This window comes from Triturus cristatus, chromosome 11 (assembly GCF_964204655.1).
Source record: "Triturus cristatus chromosome 11, aTriCri1.1, whole genome shotgun sequence".
NCBI lineage: Eukaryota > Metazoa > Chordata > Amphibia > Caudata > Salamandridae > Triturus > Triturus cristatus.
The window spans coordinates 321,355,892-321,379,288 of record NC_140594.1 but is presented as its reverse complement, the minus strand read 5'-3'; the positions used below and the strand labels follow the sequence as shown (position 1 = coordinate 321,379,288).

The 23,397-nt window shown below is 42.6% G+C and overlaps 1 long non-coding RNA gene across 1 annotated transcript; it reads right to left on the bottom strand.

Annotated features, from left to right (window-relative positions):
- Positions 1 to 214: 214 nt before the first annotated feature.
- Positions 215 to 18,512, bottom strand: LOC146784129 (uncharacterized). Its single transcript, XR_014970926.1, has 4 exons — positions 18,406 to 18,512; positions 9,893 to 10,033; positions 3,914 to 4,054; positions 215 to 408 (listed from the first exon to the last, which is right to left on the bottom strand). It is a non-coding gene; the product is annotated as an uncharacterized LOC146784129 (long non-coding RNA).
- Positions 18,513 to 23,397: the final 4,885 nt, after the last annotated feature.

Here is a 23,397-nt window from a genome sequence, read left to right as displayed (position 1 = left end):
TCTTTCATCGTATTAAATCAGTCCAAAGAGGGGAAAAAATCACTTAGCAAAATTAAACAGTACTCATTTAACAGGTAAGCAATAAAGCTAAACAGAAGAAACACAGCACTACAAATTGTGTAGAATAAAGTTTTAATATTTATTCTTTACAAATGCTTTCTATATATTATACATACAGTGTTAAGAAAAAGCAAAATATGTCTGATGCCAATATTTTACTTTCAAAAAGAGGGCGCCAATTACTCAAATATATGGGGTACCCTTTTTTAAGATCACAGAACACAGTCTTGATTGAAGAGGATTTATTGTAGATAAGTACAACGACCCCCAGAGACCAACCTCTCAGCTCCTCAGCCAAGCTTCACTGCTGGACTCCACAATCCAGATTCCAGCAGTAGAAACGTGTTGCTAAAAGATGAAAGAGAAGCACTGAGACCACAGATTAAATGAAAACATAACACATCTCCTCTTCTTAATTGAAAATAAAATGAACATTGACAAAAATAAAAATAAAATACTAACAGAATGCACAGTAATGCAATACATGATTGCATAAGAATTACCAGTTAATTGCAAACATAAGTCTCCAGTTTCTTTGGTCTAAATTTTAAACGTTCACTGGGAAGTCACTGAAGATAAGAAACGCAAACACAAGGAATGTAATTACAATTGCAGAAAGATGAAACTTTCAGGAACAATAAAAGTCAAAAACAAACAGTGTGCTCATCACCGTGTAAGAGTCTACGCTATTATTTTCGTTGCTCAGATAAACAGAACACTGAAGTCCAGACTTGAGGTTCAACACAGTGTGCTGCTTCCCAACTCACTGTAAATTAGTGTTGCGCGTTTCCATGTTCATGTATTCCCAACACCTTCACTACACTGCTCTAACCAGCTCTGAGAGACTCGGGGAAAAAAGAAAAAAAAACAAGACGAGCAGCGCTGAGTTCAAAATGGCGGCACGCAAATATTTACCCGTAGATAGGCAACCACGTAACGACGCTGATTGTTACATTACCAGCATCAAGAATCCAGGCAACGCCGCGCAGATCGTGTAGACGTCACACGTTACATACGTGATGACTAAGATGCGTGTTGTCTGATGTTACCAAGCAGAAAGAAACCTAAGTCGCGTTGAGCTCGAAGCAGCAGGAGGAACTTTCGTGCAAGGTCCAAGGTGTAAGAAACAGGTAGAGTACCTTCACGAGATGGCAGTGAGCAGGTGGGCTGGAACTCACACGATCCTCCACATGCTTGTTGAATGATGTTGCAGAAATTGGTCATGGGCTCGTTCTTGCTCACAACTTTGTTGCCAGGTTGCAAGCAAAATGACAAGCGGACATTTACTTTCAAAATGCAACCGCTCTAGAAAGTCGTCGTGCACGATGCTCACTCACATACAAATAGTCCAAATTCCTACTTGCAAGACCAATAGTAGCATTTGATTTACAGGCCCTGGCACACACTGTGCACTTTACTAGGAACTTATCAGTAAATCAAGTATGCCAATCATGGATAACCATTGTCACAATTTATACTGAGCAAAAGACATACCATTGATGGACACAATGCAGAACAAATCAAAACATTCACCCCCAGTCAAGAGATCTGGGTTAAATCCATCATTCTTTTGCTCACCATCCCACCCTAGTTTAGCCCCACCCATATGCAAATCAGTCTTGACCCTGTGCCTCATATGAATAGTCCAGCCCAAACTGTCAAGCCAGGTCCTCCCTGGACTGGAAACAAGCATTCTGGGACCGGTTTCGGAGTTTCATCCCTCATCAGCCAGGCTAGCTTGAATCCATTGGCACAGTGAGCCGGGGACCCACGTGCCTTCGGGGTGGCAAAGTGAGCTAAAGAACGATGAGGGATTCAACCCAGATCTGTGACTGGGGGTGATGTCTGGAAGGTGTCAGTGCTCCATCCATCATCTCCTTGTGTTCACAATTTATACGGAGAGCATATGCGCTTTAGCACTGATCAGCAGTGGTAAAGTGCCTAGGATCCTTTAGCCAACGAAAACAGGGTTAGGAAAATAGGAAGCAAAAAGCTAAAAGTTTGGGGATAAACCTCAAAAGGACCAGGACTAACAGACAGGCATACAGAGCACAGGGCTCATTAAAGGTGGTTAAACTATTTATTTGCCCATTGTAGGAGCAGAACAGTTCCTCCGGGGATCTATTATGAACGCACCCCAGAACATAACCACTGTTTCAGCAACTGAATCTGAAGTTAGAGAAAAAATGCAAGAAACAAAGACACTAGCTAGTACATCCCTCTGCATATTGCAGGAATCCTGCCTGCTATCACTAATTTGAAAATGATAATTAGCAGAAAGGGACAGGCAAATAAAATTCAACCTCCTCAAAAGAGTTAATAACAAACTTACATTAGCATCTAAAAGAGACCTCTAATTGTGCACCATACCTTCTATATGTTAATCAGAAAACTATGAAGAATACACATTTTTGGAATGCTCCATAACTTAGAAAAGGTTGTCATTTGAATGCTGGATAGGACAATTAAAACAACACTTCTTCCATTTGGCCAAATTAACACTATCCACTCTGAATGTCATAATACTATCATATTACTACTGTTGGCTTTACTGCTAGATAAGCAGTTATTTACTGTAAAGGAAAAAGGCAATGACAAAAGTCCTGAGATAATAGTGATTGAATTTGAAATAGCAATGATTTGGGTTATTAGAAAAAATTACACCTTACCCACAAAGACAATAAATCTCTTAGTTTGGCCTTTGACAGCCCCTAAGGCTCATCCTCTAGGTGATAAATGCCTTTAAAATGGGAGACCCATTCGTGTCTGGGAACACTACAGCATAAAAGGGAGCTTTGGTGGCTCTTCCCTAACATTGATCTTATTCACCAAGTCCCCAATATTCCTACTGTTCTTGGAATAGGTCTCAGTACCTACAATTAAGATCTTTCTTCCTCACCCTCATGTCATGTTTATATGCCTTAAGTGCCTCCCACACAACCATGGGATCCTAAGGATTAGCCGAACAGGATTTACGAAGCCTACAATTGGATGCAGAACAGCAACTATCAAACCAACGGTGTGTATCCTGTTTAGTCCTACCTGATTTTAACAAATGCTACCTGCTTCCCAAATTTAAGGAGTTAAAATAATTTACCATGCATGTGCCTAGGACATTGGACAGACATGCCATAAAAACCGTAAGATTGAACTTCAGCAACATAACTAGTGTTGCATCTGGATTAGGTGCCACACCAGCCTTAACCCATTTTGGAGTGCTGATTAATAGGGATCAACACCTCAGGAGAAATGGTTTTATTTACTGGGGCAGAACCCTCAAGATATAGGTCATTATGATCACTAAATTCCATGACAAGAGTCCCTCCTCATGAAAAGTAAAAGACTACAGGTTGTAAATATGTAATCTATGGTTGAGGCATGCCCCTATGTTAGGGTTTGTGCACAGCAAAGAGCATGTCCCCTCTCATTGCACCAGTGGTCTTAGTAATAGCTCTCTTTTAAACATACTATTGAAAGCCTTTCTTGTTATCTCAGCCCCCTCCCTAGGCTTCTGTGTATGTTGCTTAATGTATTCACAAGTTTGGATTTTTCTGTTTGATTGCACATTGGACCTTGCATTTACCAAGGCTTATTTAGAAAACCCCTCCCTAGGCCATGTGTTACTTCAACTCATTTGCTTAATAATTGAAGCTCTGCACCCTTTTCTAGAACATAGGCAGCAGGTGTTAATTCTACTCATTAGCATAATAACAGAAGCTCTGCACACCGGCATGTGAGAACCACACCCAGTTCTTTGAACCACACCCAGCTCTTCGAACCACACCCAGTCCTGTCTATAAAAGACAGCCCCTGAGCCTCATCCAGTGCTTGTGCTCGTCTACCTCCTGCTTACCTGAGGACGTATCCTTCGGCGCTGGCATTCCTGCTCTCTCCTGACCTTCATTGGCTTCAACGGGCGTGACTGCTGGCTCTTCCTTCTTCCGGTCTCCGGCTCCTTCCTGCCTCAGGCCCTCTTCTGCCCACTGCAATCAACCTGCAAATAAGAAAGAGGACAAGGTTAGACTGATCAGTATCCCTTTCCAGCAACAAGTAAGTGCAAAACCTTTTATTACCTGAAAGAACTTTGACGGCGATTTCTGGATTCATGTATAGACAATTTGGAACAAGATAGCTCCCACGAACTTGTGGAAGAATACTTTGTGGAACTTAGTGAAATAAACATTGTTTTACTTGGAACTTTTGAAAATCGAACAGAGGAAATCATTGGCAGCAAGGCCAACAGTAAAGCAAGGACTTGAACTAATTACCTGCGTTATCTTGATGTAAAAGTACAGTATTTGTTTTATAAAAGTCTGGAAATGTGTGAAAAGTGAGTTTACAATTAAGAACTTCGGCTTTAGTTATATTAAGGTGAATGTTAGATGTTGATAACTCTGATAATGATATTCGTTTGATTTTTATAGGAATATTGGAATTTTATAGTAATAGAAAACACATCCCAGAACAGTAACACATACCAAACCTGGAAGCTAAAGACCGGAGGTACTTGTAGAAGGGAATTTCTAATAGATTAAGGGTTAGTCAGGAACACATGTAGGGATAGGTTGCACTTATCTGTTCTTTGTTTATATTCCAATAGGCACCCGTTTCTACAGAAATCAGAGAGGGCCGCAGCTTGTAACGGCACCTCAACAGTGGAAACGCAAGAACGGTGTTGTCTCTCTCTTTTTTTATTTTATCCACTTCCCCCCTTCCCTTGAGCTTCTGGTTCTTAGTGCACTGTTTACACTAGTGTGCTGGAACAAGCGGTTTCAGGGTGGGGTCGGACTGTCTTCAACCTCCATCAGAACTGAACAGAAACTCAGGTGAGCTGGGCTTTGACAGAAGCACAAGCCTTTAAAATATTCAGTTCTGTTGGACGATGAACGCCGGGGAAGTAATAGAGGGCATTGACGCCACAGATATGGCGCAGGCCCTAAACGAGGACTTGACCCATAATGAATCTGTGTCTGGCATCTTACAACATATGCAAGAGGAAATAGAGAAATTAAAGTTGGAGAACATCTCTTTAAAACAAGATTTAAGCAGGTATAAACCTAGGGAATCTCAGTGGAACACAGCTTTTACGCCGTTGTTTAAACCCCCTTCAGAGACAGGGGCGCAATCTAGACATACAACTTTCCCTCCCCCAGTTGAGGTTACTGTTAATGTCCCTAATGCTGTGCCTTTAGCAGCACCTGAGCGTTTTCATGGAGATAGTAACAAATTCCATGTTTTTATCAATCAATGTCAATTACACTTCGTTTGTAAACCACAACAGTTCCTCACAGACGCTATGAAAGTGGCTTTCGTCTTGTCTTATTTGGGTGGTACAGCAGCCAATTGGTCAATTCCTATTGTGGATAGAGATGATCCCATCCTCCATAATTGGAATCAAATTAAACGTACTATGACTGGCCTTTTTGCAAGACACACTTTTAGGCAGGCAAGTGATAATGAGCTTTTAAATCTGAAGCAAGGTAACAAGGATTTATTGACCTATCTCACTAGTTCTAATCGTTTACTCACCGAGACACAGTGGCCAGAAGAAAAGCGTGTCTCCCTTTTTTATAAAGGTTTGAGAGACGAGTTAAAAGACGCGTTGGCTCATATCGTTGATTTGCCAGAAGACTATTCTAACTTTGTAGATTTAGTTGTGAAATTGGAACACAGACTAGGAGAAAGAAAGGGAGATAAATCTAAACTAGAATCACGGTTAACTTTTATTAGACATGAGAAGAAAGACACAGATAATAAACTCCCTGAACCTGAGCCTATGCAAATAGGAACACTCAGAGGACCACTCACGTCAGAGGAAAAAGAAAGAAGGAGAAAACTTCAATTATGTTTATATTGTGGCAAGGCAGGACATTTTGCCAGAGAATGTCCAGTAAATCCTAAAACTTCACGAAGGGGTACTGCTTCCTCTATCTCCTCAACTGAGTCGGGAAACGATTAAGCTCGACAAGGGGGGAGGTTACTTGGTCGAGTAAGCATCCTACTCAAACCTCTAATTCTGCAGCCTTCATGGTACCACACATACCTAGACATTTCATAATCTTTTTAATTGTAACTACCCAAGTTAGACATTCTCTCCCTGTCCTACTGGTCTCAGGAGCAACAGGAAATTTTGTGGACAATAAGTTAGCTAAAACATTAGGTCTTCCTATTTGTTTAAAGCCTTGTCCCGAAGCAGTATGTGCAGTGGATGGGTCAGAATTGACCTCAGGATTAATCACAAAACAAACAAGTCCACTTGTCATGGTCTGTCAAAACGGACATACAGAAATGATTAACTTTGATCTAATAGATACCCCTAATTTTGGCTTGATTCTCGGGGTACCCTGGTTAACAACTCATAACCCAAAAATTGACTGGGTGAACCGAACAGTTACTTTGGATTCCTCATTCTGTAGAACCAATTGCTATCAAGAAGCAGGTACAGAACTAAGCACGGTAATACACTGTGCTAGTGTTTCACAAGATGAACCAAGTCTCCCTCTTGAATATTCTGACTTTAAAGACGTTTTTGACCCAGTGAAGGCTAGTGTATTGCCCCCACATCGGTCATATGACTGCCGTATAGATCTTATCCCAGGGGCCCCTTTACCTAATAACAGAGTATATGCTTTGACTGACGAAGAGACCAAATATTTAAGAACCTATCTAGACGACCTACTGCTGTCTGGGTTCATCCGACATTCCACATCTCCAGTGTCATCTCCACTGTTTTTTATCCCGAAGCCGGATAAATCTTTGCGCGCGTGTATCGACTATAGAAGATTAAATAAGGCTACAATAAAAAATAAATATCCTCTTCCGCTAATACCTGTGTTGTTGGATCAATTAAAACATTCTACTGTATACACTAAACTTGATCTGTGGGGAGCTTACCACCTGGTCCGAATAAAAGAGGGGGATGAGTGGAAGACAGCTTTTAAAACAAAGTTTGGTCTATTTGAGTACACAGTAATGCCCTTTGGGTTGTGTAATGCCCCTGCGGCTTTTCAATTCTTTATAAATGAGGTCCTACACGAATTCTTGGACGTTTGTGTCATAGTATACATAGACGACATCCTCATTTACTCTAAGAACCCGGAAGAACATACCCAACATGTTCGTGCAGTATTATCAAAGTTAAAAGAAAATCATCTCTTAGCAAAATTAGAAAAATGTACTTTTAATGTCAGCAAAGTGGACTTTTTAGGATACTGCCTGTCACCTCAAGGAATAACTATGGATGTAAAGAAAATTAGTGCTATCACTGATTGGCCAGAACCATCATCTGTGAAAGATGTTCAGAAATTTCTGGGTTTCGCCAATTTTTATAGGATATTTATTTCTCATTTTGCAGACATTGCGGCACCAATAAGCACCTTGTTGCGGAAAGGGCAACGATTTCTTTGGTCTGATGAGGCAGCACACGCCTTTCAACTCCTGAAACAAAAGTTCACTTCAGCCCCAATTCTGACACATCCTTATCCTGACTTGCCATTTTTTGTTGAAGCGGATGCTTCACAAGTAGCTTTAGGAGGAGTTCTCTCTCAACGGAATGCTTTAGATGGCCAATTACATCCTATAGCATTCTATTCCAAAAAGTTATTACCAGCTGAACAAAATTACACTGTGGCTGAAAGAGAACTATTAGCTATCAAAGTAGCCTTTTCGGAGTGGAGGCACCATTTAATGGGAGCTAAGTACCCTGTTACCATCTTTTCTGACCATAAGAACCTACAGTTTTTCGGATCACTAAAAGCACTAACTCCACGGCAGATGCGCTGGTTAAATTATTTTAGTACTTTTGACTTCGTTATAACCTATAGACCAGGTGCACAACAAATTCAATCTGATGTGCTATCTAGATACGGACATACCTCAGACATGAAACAAGACAAAATAGGAGAACCCATTATTCCTCCCCAAAAGCTTTTGGCACCAGTACAACAGAAGGATTTCATCACAGATCTATATAATGCACACATGCAAATAGCACCTCAAGATTGGTTAAAGGATTCCCATAACACAATACAACGAGGTTTATTGTATCACGACAACATGCTGTTAGTGCCCACCACAGAATTACAAACACAGGTGATAATTTGGCATCACGCCTCACCTTTGGCAGGTCATCCTGGCTGGGTAAAAACTCTGGAAAATGTGCGAAAACAGTTTTGGTGGGATTATATGAGTAAGGACATTAAGCAATTTGTCACTACCGGTCCAGTTTGTGCAAGGCATAAATCTTCTCATAAGGCCCCTGACGGTTTGTTAATACCAATGCCATCACCCAAACAACCTTGGCACACTGTGAGTGTAGACTTTATTGTAGGTTTACCACTAGTAAAATCCTTCACAACAGTGTTAGTGATAGTGGAGTTTTTGTCTAAAATGGCACATTTTGTACCATTATGGAAATTGCCAACTGCGGCAGAATTTGCCGATATTTTTATAAGAGAAATTGTGCATTTACATGGTTTGCCAAGTAAAGTGGTGTCAGACGAGGTAGCCAGTTCAACTCTAGATTTTGGAAAACCATATGCAAAAAACTGAAAATAGATGTGACTTTATCCACTGCTTTCCATCCGGAAACAGATGGACAAACTGAACGACTGAACCAAACCTTACTTCAAACGCTACGTTGTTTATTGGCTGATTATTCTAATGAATAGTTGGAAGCTCTCCCAGTAGCGGAGTTTGTTTATAATAATACTGAACATGCAGCTCTACTTTGTTCACCATTCTATTTCATGCAGGGGTATCATCCAAGAGCTATACCCATTTTGTTAGAAGATTCCGTGTTGCCTACAGTCACAGATAGACTAACGAGATTAGGTGACATACAAGACAAGGCCAGGAAACATTTATTAAAGTACAAAGAAAACATGAAAAAACAAGCAAACACAGATCTGAGGCCCCAATGTATAAAATCGGTGACAAAGTATGGCTCTCTACAAAGAACCTAAATATAGAGGGATCCCGAAAGCTGCAACCACATTTCATTGGACCCTTTAGTGTAACTGCCATAGTAAACCCGGTAACAGTAAAATTGGATTTACCAAAAGAATACCCAGTACATGCTACTTTCTATGTGTCCTTGCTTAAGCCGTACAACCCAAAAACCCGACCTGAACCACCACCTCCACCCATACCAATTAAGGGGAATCTAGAATATGAAGTGAAAAGCATAAAAGACACAAAAAGAATTCGGGGACGTCTGTTTTATTTAGTAGAATGGAAAGGTTATGACGAAACTGAAAATTCATGGGAACCAGCATCCTATGTACATGCCCCGCGGTTTATTAGACAGTTTTATCTCAAAAATCCAGGGAAACCCCGTCCAGTAGGAGGGCCTTTGAGGAGGGCGACTGTTAGGGTTTGTGCACAGCAAAGAGCATGTGCCCTCTCATTGCACTAGTGGTCTTAGTAATAGCTCTCTTTTAATCATACTATTGAAAGCCTTTCTTGTTATCTCATCCCCCTCCCTAGGCTTCTGTGTATGTTGCTTAATGTATTCACAAGTTTGGATTTTTCTGTTTGATTGCACATTGGACCTTGCATTTACCAAGGCTTATTTAGAAAACCCCTCCCTAGGCCATGTGTTACTTCAACTCATTTGCTTAATAACTGAAGCTCTGCAGCCCTTTCTAGAACATGGGCAGCAGGTGTTAATTCTACTCATTAGCATAATAACAGAAGCTCTGCGCACCGGCATGTGAGAACCACACCCAGTTCTTTGAACCACACCCAGCTCTTCAAACCACACCCAGTCCTGTCTATAAAAGACAGCCCCTGAGCCTCATCCAGTGCTTGTGCTCGTCTACCTCCTGCTTACCTGAGGACGTATCCTTCGGCGCTGGCATTCCTGCTCTCTCCTGACCTTCATTGGATTCAACGGGCGTGACTGCTGACTCTTCCTTCTTCCGGTTTCCGGCTCCTTCCTGCCTCAGTCCCTCTTCTGCCCACTGCAATCAACCTGCAAAAGAGAAAGAGGACAAGGTTAGACTGATCCGTATCCCTTTCCAGCAACAAGTAAGTGCAAAACCTTTTATTACCTGAAAGAACTTTGACGGCGATTTCTGGATTCATGTATAGACAATTTGGAACAAGATAGCTCCCACGAACTTGTGGAAGAATACTTTGTGGAACTTAGTGAAATAAACATTGTTTTACTTGGAACTTTTGAAAATCGAACAGAGGAAATCATTGGCAGCAAGGCCAACAGTAAAGCAAGGACTTGAACTAATTACCTGCGTTATCTTGATGTAAAAGTACAGTATTTGTTTTATAAAAGTCTGGAAATGTGTGAAAAGTGAGTTTACAATTAAGAACTTCGGCTTTAGTTATATTAAGGTGAATGTTAGATGTTGATAACTCTGATAATGATATTCGTTTGATTTTTATAGGAATATTGGAATTTTACAGTAATAGAAAACACATCCCAGAACAGTAACACATACCAAACCTGGAAGCTAAAGACCAGGATTCAAGAGGTACTTGTAGAAGGGAATTTCTAAAAGATTAAGGGTTAGTCAGGAACACATGTAGGGATAGGTTGCCCTTATCTGTTCTTTGTTTATATTCCAATAGGCACCCGTTTCTACAGAAATCAGAGAGGGCCGCAGCTTGTAACGGCACCTCAACAGTGGAAACGCAAGAACGGTGTTGTCTCTCTCTTTTTTTATTTTATCCACTTCCCCCCTTCCCTTGAGCTTCTGGTTCTTAGTGCACTGTTTACACTAGTGTGCTGGAACAAGCGGTTTCAGGGTGGGGTCGGACTGTCTTCAACCTCCATCAGAACTGAACAGAAACTCAGGTGAGCTGGGCTTTGACAGAAGCACAAGCCTTTAAAATATTCCGTTCTGTTGGACGATGAACGCCGGGGAAGTAATAGAGGGCATTGACGCCACAGATATGGCGCAGGCCCTAAACGAGGACTTGACCCATAATGAATCTGTGTCTGGCATCTTACAACATATGCAAGAGGAAATAGAGAAATTAAAGTTGGAGAACATCTCTTTAAAACAGGATTTAAGCAGGTATAAACCTAGGCAATCTCAGTGGAACACAGCTTTTACGCCGTTGTTTAAACCCCCTTCAGAGACAGGGGCGCAATCTAGACATACAACTTTCCCTCCCCCAGTTGAGGTTACTGTTAATGTCCCTAATGCTGTGCCTTTAGCAGCACCTGAGCGTTTTCATGGAGATAGTAACAAATTCCATGTTTTTATCAATCAATGTCAATTACACTTCGTTTGTAAACCACAACAGTTCCTCACAGACGCTACGAAAGTGGCTTTCGTCTTGTCCTATTTGTGTGGTACAGCAGCCAATTGGTCAATTCCTATTGTGGATAGAGATGATCCCATCCTCCATAATTGGAATCAATTTAAACGTACTATGACCGGCCTTTTTGCAAGACACACTTTTAGGCAGGCAAGTGATAATGAGCTTTTAAATCTTAAGCAAGGTAACAAGGATTTATTGACCTATCTCACTAGTTCTAATCGTTTACTCACCGACACACAGTGGCCAGAAGAAAAGCGTGTCTCCCTTTTTTATAAAGGTTTGAGAGACGAGTTAAAAAACGCGTTGGCTCATATCGTTGATTTGCCAGAAGACTATTCTAACTTTGTAGATTTAGTTGTGAAATTGGAACACAGACTAGGAGAAAGAAAGGGAGATAAATCTAAACTAGAATCACGGTTAACTTTTATTAGACATGAGAAGAAAGACACAGATAATAAACTCCCTGAACCTGAGCCTATGCAAATAGGAACTGTTGGACTTGGCCCTTTTTCCCTCATTTTTTTCGTTTTTGTAATGTTAAGGTGCAGGTGCTTACTTCGCCCAAGATGGCTGCCACAGACCCCTGCTACTGCAGGGTGGTCGTTTTTCATAGTAGCACCCTAGCTGCCAGGAGCTGGCTGGGACCCACAACAATGTTGCGACACCAGCCCGCCTTTTTGTCCCATAGGTAGAGTGGGGAAGCTCCTGGAATGTGCTGGAACCTTCTAGAAGGGAGGTGGGGTTTTACTTTTGCCGCCTTGGCTAGAGGTCACCTGACCTAGGGCTACTTAAGAGTGGGAGGGAAACTTGTGTGGTGAGTTGGCCATTGGGGTGAAGCAGAGCTGGAAGAATCCACCAGGAGTGTAGGCGGTAGGGCCTAGCCAGGGACTTATGCCTCTGAGAATGACAGGATTTAGGTACTGCCTCTTAAGTGAGTGAGGTGCCCTGTGAATCCCACTGATCTTGCCCAGTAGTAGGAGGACCCAGAGACTCTCTGCCAACCTGACTAGGAAGGATCTAGTCGCCCTCTCCATCCCTACCCCTGTAACAGAATCCCTTAAGGGCGCCAGATACATCTGCGCCAAAAGACTTCATCTGTCAACTGAGAACTGAAATCTAACTTTAAGAACTGAGACTGCATGACAAGAGCGAGCTGTAAGCCTTGAATGCCAGAGCTGAGACTGCGTGTCCAAGCTACCCTAGTGAGCAAAATACTAAGCCGATTGCCAAGACACCGGGGATCGACCAGGTACCAGCGCTGTGACCCCCGCGCTTCCTACCCTGGTCTGGGACCCCCGGCAGCGTGCTCCGCTGAGCACTTTACCCCATCCTTAATTTGAGCCCCCCCCCTGCGACGACGAAGCCAGCGCGCTCACCGCTGCGGCCTGGAGGCCTGGAGGAGTGCCCTGCTGTGTCGCGAGGCCCAGGAGAAGCCCGGGGCCCCGTCGCTGCCGTCGCAGCCGAGTGAGGAGGTGCGCAAGGTCGGGGCCGAGTTCCCCCAACGTCGTGAGGACGGACGCCTGCTGACGCCGAGACGGAGGTAAGCCCGGAGGCCGAGATCCCCCCTGGTGCGCCCCCTGCTGGTCCGGAAACCGCACCGCACTTGGCCCGGGTCGTCCCCTCCGTGGGAATCCCCTCCCCTGCCTGCGCGACGGAGAGACCCCGCCGAGGGATCCTGTCCGTGTCCCCCCTTCTGTAAGACTGAAAGCGGGGCTACGTGAACTGCACCGGAGCATAGGGACCCGCTCCGCAAGTCCGGTCAGTCTCCCCGCTGGAAGCCGCCTAAAGAACTGACTAACTTTACCCTCGTGTGGCGCTTCCCGCCACCGACCCTGCTTCCCCAGCCGGAGCGACAAGGAAATGCGAGTAGCGCCTGTGTTATATGCTCTACTCGACAGTAATTACCTCACAAGGAAATGCGAGTAGCGCCTTGTGGTACATGCTCTACTCGAGAGTAATTGTTTGCCAGGAAATGCGAGTAGCGCCTTGAGTTATATGCTCTACTCGAAAGTAATTGTTTGCCAAGAAAATGCGAGTAGCGCCTTGTGTTATATGCTCTACTCGAAAGTAATTGTTTGCCAGGAAATGCGAGTAGCGCCTTGTGTTATATGCTCTACTCGACAGTAATTACCTCACAAGGAAATGCGAGTAGCGCCTTGTGTTATATGCTCTACTCGAGAGTAATCGTTTGCCAGGAAATGCGAGTCGCGCCTTGTGTTATATGCTCTACTCGAAAGTAATTGTTTGCCAGGAAATGCGAGTAGCGCCTTGTGTTATACGCTCTACTCGAAAGTAATTGTTTGCCAGGAAATGAGAGTAGCGCCTTGTGTTATATGCTCTACTCGAAAGTAATTGTTTGCCAGGAAATGCGAGTAGCGCCTTGTGTTATATGCTCTACTCGACAGTAATTACATGCCAAGGGATGCGCGTAGCGCATTGTATTATATGTTCTGCACGAAGGTAATGCCATACCAGGATCACGAGTAACGTATTGTATTATATGCTCTGCTCGACTGTAATCACCTGCAAAAGGTTGCGCGTAGCGCTTTGTTTTATATGCTTTACTTCATAGGATCAGGGGCCATCGATTACGAGGAGCGCTCAGTTCCACAGGCGCCATGTTAGTGAGCCCAATGTGTCCCCGTTCAAGTATCATGCTTAGTTAGACGGCTCGTTCAGGGAAAGACTTCATGTAAGCGCGCAAAGCGCTAGAACAAGGTTAGGCACTGCATGAATATCACCCAGAGTGTCGAATGTAATGTTATGATGGTATTATAAGTCATGTATTGCCTTGTTATTTCCTGAACTGCATCTGACCAGCTAAACTTGGATAAACTTGAAGTATTTGCATAATTTGAACGGTGTGGCGTCCCTTATTGTGTGTGTCCCTAGTCCATGAGAAGCGTGTGGTGTATGGTTGCTTAACACATCGCCCTCTGGTTGCCCGACCGGCTCGCGCCACGCTACCGCCTATAGGGCCTGGTGACCCCAGGTTCCTACAGGAACACTCAGAGGACCACTCACGTCAGAGGAAAAAGAAAGAAGGAGAAAACTTCAATTATGTTTATATTGTGGCAAGGCAGGACATTTTGCCAGAGAATGTCCAGTAAATCCTAAAACTTCACGAAGGGGTACTGCTTCCTCTATCTCCTCAACTGAGTCGGGAAACGATTAAGCTCGACAAGGGGGGAGGTTACTTGGTCGAGTAAGCATCCTACTCAAACCTCTAATTCTGCAGCCTTCATGGTACCACACATACCTAGACATTTCATAATTCAGATCTTTTTAATTGTAACTACCCAAGTTAGACATTCTCTCCCTGTCCTACTGGTCTCAGGAGCAACAGGAAATTTTGTGGACAATAAGTTAGCTAAAACGTTAGGTCTTCCTATTTGTTTAAAGCCTTGTCCCGAAGCAGTATGTGCAGTGGATGGGTCAGAATTGACCTCAGGATTAATCACAAAACAAACAAGTCCACTTGTCATGGTCTGTCAAAACGGACATACAGAAATGATTAACTTTGATCAAATATATACCCCTAATTTTGGCTTGATTCTCGGGGTACCCTGGTTAACAACTCATAACCCAAAAATTGACTGGGTGAACCGAACAGTTACTTTGGATTCCTCATTCTGTAGAACCAATTGCTATCAAGAAGCAGGTACAGAACTAAGCACGGTAATACACTGTGCTAGTGTTTCACAAGATGAACCAAGTCTCCCTCTTGAATACTCTGACTTTAAAGACGTTTTTGACCCAGTGAAGGCTAGTGTATTGCCCCCACATCGGTCATATGACTGCCGTATAGATCTTATCCCAGGGGCCCCTTTACCTAATTACAGAGTATATGCTTTGACTGACGAAGAGACCAAATATTTAAGAACCTATCTAGACGACCTACTGCTGTCTGGGTTCATCCGACATTCCGCATCTCCAGTGTCATCTCCACTGTTTTTTATCCCGAAGCCGGATAAATCTTTGCGCGCGTGTATCGACTATAGAAGATTAAATAAGGCTACAATAAAAAATAAATATCCTCTTCCGCTAATACCTGTGTTGTTGGATCAATTAAAACATTCTACTGTATACACTAAACTTGATCTGCGGGGAGCTTACCACCTGGTCCGAATAAAAGAGGGGGATGAGTGGAAGACAGCTTTTAAAACAAAGTTTGGTCTATTTGAGTACACAGTAATGCCCTTTGGGTTGTGTAATGCCCCTGCGGCTTTTCAATTCTTTATAAATGAGGTCCTACACGAATTCTTGGACGTTTGTGTCATAGTATACATAGACGACATCCTCATTTACTCTAAGAACCCGGAAGAACATACCCAACATGTTCGTGCAGTATTATCAAAGTTAAAAGAAAATCATCTCTTTGCAAAATTAGAAAAATGTACTTTTAATGTCAGCAAAGTGGACTTTTTAGGATACTGCCTGTCACCTCAAGGAATAACTATGGATGTAAAGAAAATTAGTGCTATCACTGATTGGCCAGAACCATCATCTGTGAAAGATGTTCAGAAATTTCTGGGTTTCGCCAATTTTTATAGGAGATTTATTTCTCATTTTGCAGACATTGCGGCCCCAATAAGCACCTTGTTGCGGAAAGGGCAACGATTTCTTTGGTCTGATGAGGCAGCACACGCCTTTCAACTCCTGAAACAAAAGTTCACTTCAGCCCCAATTCTGACACATCCTTATCCTGACTTGCCATTTTTTGTTGAAGCGGATGCTTCACAAGTAGCTTTAGGAGGAGTTCTCTCTCAACGGAATGCTTTAGATGGCCAATTACATCCTATAGCATTCTATTCCAAAAAGTTATTACCAGCTGAACAAAATTACACTGTGGCTGAAAGAGAACTATTAGCTATCAAAGTAGCCTTTTCGGAGTGGAGGCACCATTTAATGGGAGCTAAGTACCCTGTTACCATCTTTTCTGACCATAAGAACCTACAGTTTTTCGGATCACTAAAAGCACTAACTCCACGGCAGATGCGCTGGTTAAATTTTTTTAGTACTTTTGACTTTGTTATAACCTATAGACCAGGTGCACAACAAATTCAATCTGATGTGCTATCTAGATACGGACATACCTCAGACATGAAACAAGACAAAATAGGAGAACCCATTATTCCTCCCCAAAAGCTTTTGGCACCAGTACAACAGAAGGATTTCATCACAGATCTATATAATGCACACATGCAAATAACACCTCAAGATTGGTTAAAGGATTCCCATAACACAATACAACGAGGTTTATTGTATCACGACAACATGCTGTTAGTGCCCACCACAGAATTACAAACACAGGTGATAATTTGGCATCACGCCTCACCTTTGGCAGGTCATCCTGGCTGGGTAAAAACTCTGGAAAATGTGCGAAAACAGTTTTGGTGGGATTATATGAGTAAGGACATTAAGCAATTTGTCACTACCGGTCCAGTTTGTGCAAGGCATAAATCTTCTCATAAGGCCCCTGACGGTTTGTTAATACCAATGCCATCACCCAAACAACCTTGGCACACTGTGAGTGTAGACTTTATTGTAGGTTTACCACTAGTAAAATCCTTCACAACAGTGTTAGTGATAGTGGATTTTTTGTCTAAAATGGCACATTTTGTACCATTATGGAAATTGCCAACTGCGGCAGAATTTGCCGATATTTTTATAAGAGAAATTGTGCATTTACATGGTTTGCCAAGTAAAGTGGTGTCAGACCGAGGTAGCCAGTTCAACCCTAGATTTTGGAAAACCATATGCAAAAAACTGAAAATAGATGTGACTTTATCCACTGCTTTCCATCCGGAAACAGATGGACAAACTGAACGACTGAACCAAACCTTACTTCAAACGCTACGTTGTTTATTGGCTGATTATTCTAGTGAATGGTTGGAAGCTCTCCCAGTAGCGGAGTTTGTTTATAATAATACTGAACATGCAGCTCTACTTTGTTCACCATTCTATTTCATGCAGGGGTATCATCCAAGAGCTATACCCATTTTGTTAGAAGATTCCGTGTTGCCTACAGTCACAGATAGACTAACGAGATTAGGTGACATACAAGACAAGGCCAGGAAACATTTATTAAAGTACAAAGAAAACATGAAAAAACAAGCAGACAAACACAGATCTGAGGCCCCAATGTATAAAATCGGTGACAATGTATGGCTCTCTACAAAGAACCTAAATATAGAGGGATCCCGAAAGCTGCAACCACTTTTCATTGGACCCTTTAGTGTAACTGCCATAGTAAACCCGGTAACAGTAAAATTGGATTTACCAAAAGAATACCCAGTACATGCTACTTTCCATGTGTCCTTGCTTAAGCCGTACAACCCAAAAACCCGACCTGAACCACCACTTCCACCCATACCAATTAAGGGGAATCTAGAATATGAAGTGAAAAGCATAAAAGATGCAAAAAGAATTCGGGGACGTCTGTTTTATTTAGTAGAATGGAAAGGTTATGACGAAACTGAGAATTCATGGGAACCAGCATCCTATGTACATGCCCCGCGGTTGATTAGACAGTTTTATCTCAAAAATCCAGGGAAACCCCGTCCAGTAGGAGGGCCTTTGAGGAGGGCGACTGTTAGGGTTTGTGCACAGCAAAGAGCATGTCCCCTCTCATTGCACTAGTGGTCTTAGTAATAGCTCTCTTTTAAACATGCTATTGAAAGACTTTCTTGTTATCTCAGCCCCCTCCCTAGGCTTCTGTGTATGTTGCTTAATGTATTCACAAGTTTGGATTTTTCTGTTTGATTGCACATTGGACCTTGCATTTACCAAGGCTTATTTAGAAAACCCCTCCCTAGGCCATGTGTTACTTCAACTCATTTGCTTAATAACTGAAGCTCTGCACCCCTTTCTAGAACATGGGCAGCAGGTGCTAATTCTACTCATTAGCATAATAACAGAAGCTCTGCACACCGGCATGTGAGAACCACACCCAGTTCTTTGAACCACACCCAGCTCTTCGAACCACACCCAGTCCTGTCTATAAAAGACAGCCCCTGAGCCTCATCCAGTGCTTGTGCTCGTCTACCTCCTGCTTACCTGAGGACGTATCCTTCGGCGCTGGCATTCCTGCTCTCTCCTGACCTTCATTGGCTTCAACGGGCGTGACTGCTGACTCTTCCTTCTTCCGGTTTCCGGCTCCTTCCTGCCTCAGTCCCTCTTCTGCCCACTGCAATCAACCTGCAAAAGAGAAAGAGGACAAGGTTAGACTGATCCGTATCCCTTTCCAGCAACAAGTAAGTGCAAAACCTTTTATTACCTGAAAGAACTTTGACGGCGATTTCTGGATTCATGTATAGACAATTTGGAACAAGATAGCTCCCACGAACTTGTGGAAGAATACTTTGTGGAACTTAGTGAAATAAACATTGTTTTACTTGGAACTTTTGAAAATCGAACAGAGGAAATCATTGGCAGCAAGGCCAACAGTAAAGCAAGGACTTGAACTAATTACCTGCGTTATCTTGATGTAAAAGTACAGTATTTGTTTTATAAAAGTCTGGAAATGTGTGAAAAGTGAGTTTACAATTAAGAACTTCGGCTTTAGTTATATTAAGGTGAATGTTAGATGTTGATAACTCTTGATAATGATATTCATTTGATTTTTAGAGGAATATTGGAATTTTACAGTAATAGAAAACACATCCCAGAACAGTAACACATAGCAAACCTGGAAGCTAAAGACCAGGATTCAAGAGGTACTTGTAGAAGGGAATTTCTAATAGATTAAGGGTTAGTCGGGAACACATGTAGGGATAGGTTGCACTTATCTGTTCTTTGTTTATATTCCAATAGGTACTCGTTTCTACAGAAATCAGAGAGGGCCGCAGCTTGTAACGGCACTTCAACAGTGGAAACGCAAGAACGGTGTTGTCTCTCTCTTTTTTTTATTTTATCCACTTCCCCCCTTCCCTTGAGCTTCTGGTTCTTAGTGCACTGTTTACACTAGTGTGCTGGAACAAGCGGTTTCAGGGTGGGGTCAGACTGTCTTCAACCTCCATCAGAACTGAACAGAAACTCAGGTGAGCTGGGCTTTGACACCCTACCCCCTAAATGAGGGAAGTAACTTGCTATCTACAACAAGCAAATCTATTGCATTCACAAGATCGCAAACAGCCAAAAAACCCTCCCAATTCCTCACCTCTGCTATCATATTTCCTCCACTGGGAAAGCAGAGGATCTATCCTCTTGGCCTTACAATTTAACCCCAATTTGGCATTAAAATCCCCACAGAGGAGATAAGTGGGTTGATTCAATTTACTAAAACCCATAGGCTTTAAACCATAATAAAAAACAAAAAAATGATAAAAAAAGACTACAGATAGGATTTAAAACATCATCATTGTAAAAATTAACCAAATAAAAGATTAAACTACAAAATGAATCTTTGATAAGTAATGGCATGGAAGTCGGATTACTAGTCTCTACTGCTATCACTTTTACCTTAAAATTGATAATAATCCACACAGAAAGATCCCCCTTTGGCATTCCCCAACTGAAGGACATAGCTGGTCAAGAATAGAATACAAAACCAGGGCAAGAAATCTCTTGTTTCCTAAGTTTAACATAAAATAGCATGTGACTAGATCTAGCCCAGCTAGATCATTGTTCTTATTCTTGAGACCCGCAATGTTCCAACTCAGCAAATTAAAGAAACTCTCAAGGCTGGTACCCTTGAGCCTCTTTAAAGGTTGATGTACATTCTGGGGGATCTAATCAGCCTCACTTTGAGGAATAGTTATCAGTGTGTTGGGGCCTTCCTTATCACCTTCACCATCACCTTCCATATGTCAGTCCAAACATGAAAGAACATCAAAGAGAGCGGAAAAGTGAATGGGTACTGGGGTACTTAAACAAAGCTGGGTAACAGCATCCTGTGTTACCGACTGAGCGGCTTTGTCAGCACATCAATTCCTCCCCTGGGTACCTGGGTTTTTTAATTGATGTGCAATAGCTGACTGGGATGAGTTATCTGCCCACCCAGACATCTCCAGGTTGCCCATGTTTTCAAATGGTGGTGAATTAATTGCCTGTCCTTGCCACATTTTCATGGGTGAAGTGTGGGGTGGTGGGGGGTCTGTAAAAAAAAAAAAACTCTAGCAGTACTAAAGAGATGCTGGTCTTAGGATGTTCCCTGCAAGGTGGGTCAAACAGGAGGCTCTGTGTTAGAAGAAGAGTTCAAAATTAATAATTACACAGTCTCCCTCTGACACAACAGGTCCAAGTCCAAGTCCAATCCAGTCCACACTCTGAGTCAACAAAATGTCCTCAGTTTGCATGTAAGGAAAATCTCTCTTGCGTGACAGTCAGTCTAAGACCAAGTTATTCACTAGTCTTGACCTGTCCACAACTCAAGGGAAAACTCCAATGAGGATGGCTACATAGGTACACATAGCGGGTGGTCAATTATTTATAGACAGGAATAGATGGAACTTACGGGGCAGCAGTCTCTCTGGGCAATGCTTCAGACTTGAGCTGCCATGGTCAGTGTGTAAGGTGAGCTAGCTCAAGGTTTGAAGGGGCAGCCTAGGTGGAACGTTCCCTCCTGATTCAACAGCAGATTTCAAGAAACCAGGCTGACTCCCAGCTGAATTCTCAGTAGATCTAAAACCAACAGAATTGGGGATACAACCAGCCTGGATAGGTATTATGAATCAGATTAACCTGGTTGTCCGGATCACCTGCAAAGCGTATCCATTAAATGCTCCAAAATGTTCAATTGCTCCATCAGTGAAGAGAACTCTTTCCTCAGCAGTTCCTTAAATTTCCAACAGCAAGTTTCCCAACATTGGTCACTGCTCAGTTGGACCGAGGGATAAGTCCCAGACATTCCTACCACAGATGTGAAGGAAGAAGGAGATGAAATTACAAAGGTGACTGACTGCAGGCGGGTTTAGCTCAGTCTGAGAGGTCTGAGTCACCTGGGTCTTCTTACTTACATCGAACCTTGCTTCCAATGACCCATTTTGATTTAGTAGCAATAGACACGGTCTTGACAGACATCATATTTGGATCAGCAAACGAAGCACCCAAAGCATCGGTATTACTGGACGGCTTGCATATGTCAGTTACTGGTGAGGTCAGAGGAAAACTAAGAGCCCCTGTCCCTGGAGCAAGAACTACAGGGCCTTCATGGCTAAAAACCGGTGCCATCAACCCCCACACCCATCGAAAGCCTTCTCTCAGTGAGGGTGATTTTGGTATTAACAACCTGCATGGCACACTCTAACATCAGATCAATGGAGGTGCCTCTTGATGGGGGTGTGGAAGCCAAGCTACACCCCACAGTTTTCTTCTTCCCTATAATAAACGGTGCGACAAGCAGTTAAAAAGCCAGGACCAACCACACACAAGAAGTTGTGATTTTACCTGATAAAGGTCAGTCTGCAAAACAGCAAATAGAGAGAAGAAATCCCCTTAAGCAGAGGGCCAAGAGGGGAGTAGGGTGACCAACTAGCATGGGTGCAAATTCAGGATAGTAAGTGTAAAAATTCAGGACAAAGGGTCAAAATTCAGGACAAAAAATTTAAGACAGAAGGTCAAAATACAGGACAAAACTTTGGGACAAAAGTTAAGTTTTACAGACACATCAGAGGAAGTTGCGCAATAGTATAAAATTAAATAAATAGACAACCACTTAAGTACAAGTCAAAATAAGTTTATATTAGGTTGAGACAGTCATGCACTTCATGTTTTTTTTTGTTATGTGCGCAGCTTTGAGCAACTGTGCAGGTCTTTTGTGGAATTTCATATAATAATAATCCATGTATATGGTTACTGCACTGGGTTGTCCAGTCTGATATTTTGTTTACAACTCATGGTCCTAAGTAGGCATGTTTGGTGAGAGAAGTGGTCAGGAAGATCTGCTCGGATAGACTTTGTTACTAACATCTCATATCTGAGTGCCATTGTGAGATGTAAAGCGGCACACATTGGTGAACTAAAGCGAGGATTGCTGTGATTAACCCACTATAGGGAACGTATAATGGGTGTTTCAGCAAGTGGAACTTAAAATACGGAATTTGACTTTGTTTATGGGGGCTTCGCAGAGAGTTGCACTAACTGACGGAAGTCACAAAGGTGCTTTTCCCTGCAGCTTTCTTAAAGAAGGCACTGTTGATACACTATTACATAGTTTATTTTTGATGCCTTGCCTATTGTTACAAACACAATATACATCACGAGCACAGCTCATGGCACTATGAGGCTCTCCCTAAAACCTTACACATAAAACAAAACATGGAAACATTTACAATTACTAGTGTAAGATTCAAGTAGCAGTTGGGTGTCACTCAAAATGTCATATGCATGATGTATAGATCCCACACATAAGCACACAGCAAATACAGAATAGTAACACATAGGCAAGGGAGGAGCCAGAAAATGTAAATACCTCCTACTTTGAAGTAAAGCTCTATGGCACCAAGAAAGCAAAGTAAGTCATCACCACCCTCCCCAGAAGAGCTCTCTTGTCCACAGATCTAGCCATTCATCCTTCCATCAAACTCCTGATATCCACCAATTCAAATGTACATTCTGTCATCCATTAATTCATTCATCCATCATTCAGTCTTTCACCATTCATTCTGTCCTTCCATCTGTGTGACCATCCATATCCAAACCTATTCAACCATTTGCAAACCTATCCATCATCTATCCTTCCATCCATCATTTCACTCAGCCATCCCGCCATCCACCCTTTCACTCACCCATCCATCATCCATCCACCCTTTCACCAATCCATCCATTCACTCATCCATTCACTCTTCCACCCATCCATCCATTCACTCATCCATCCATCCTTTCTTCCAGCTCTCCACCCTCCCTTTCACTCATGTATGCATTCTTTCACTCATCCATCTTTACATTCTTCTTTTCACTCATCTAGGCACCCATCCATCCAGCCATTCATCCTCCCTTACTCTCTCCATTCCCCTTTCACTTAGCTACCCATCCTTCCATCCACCCTTCACCCATCCACCCATTCATCAATTTACTTATCCACTCATGAATCCATCCATTGACCCTATC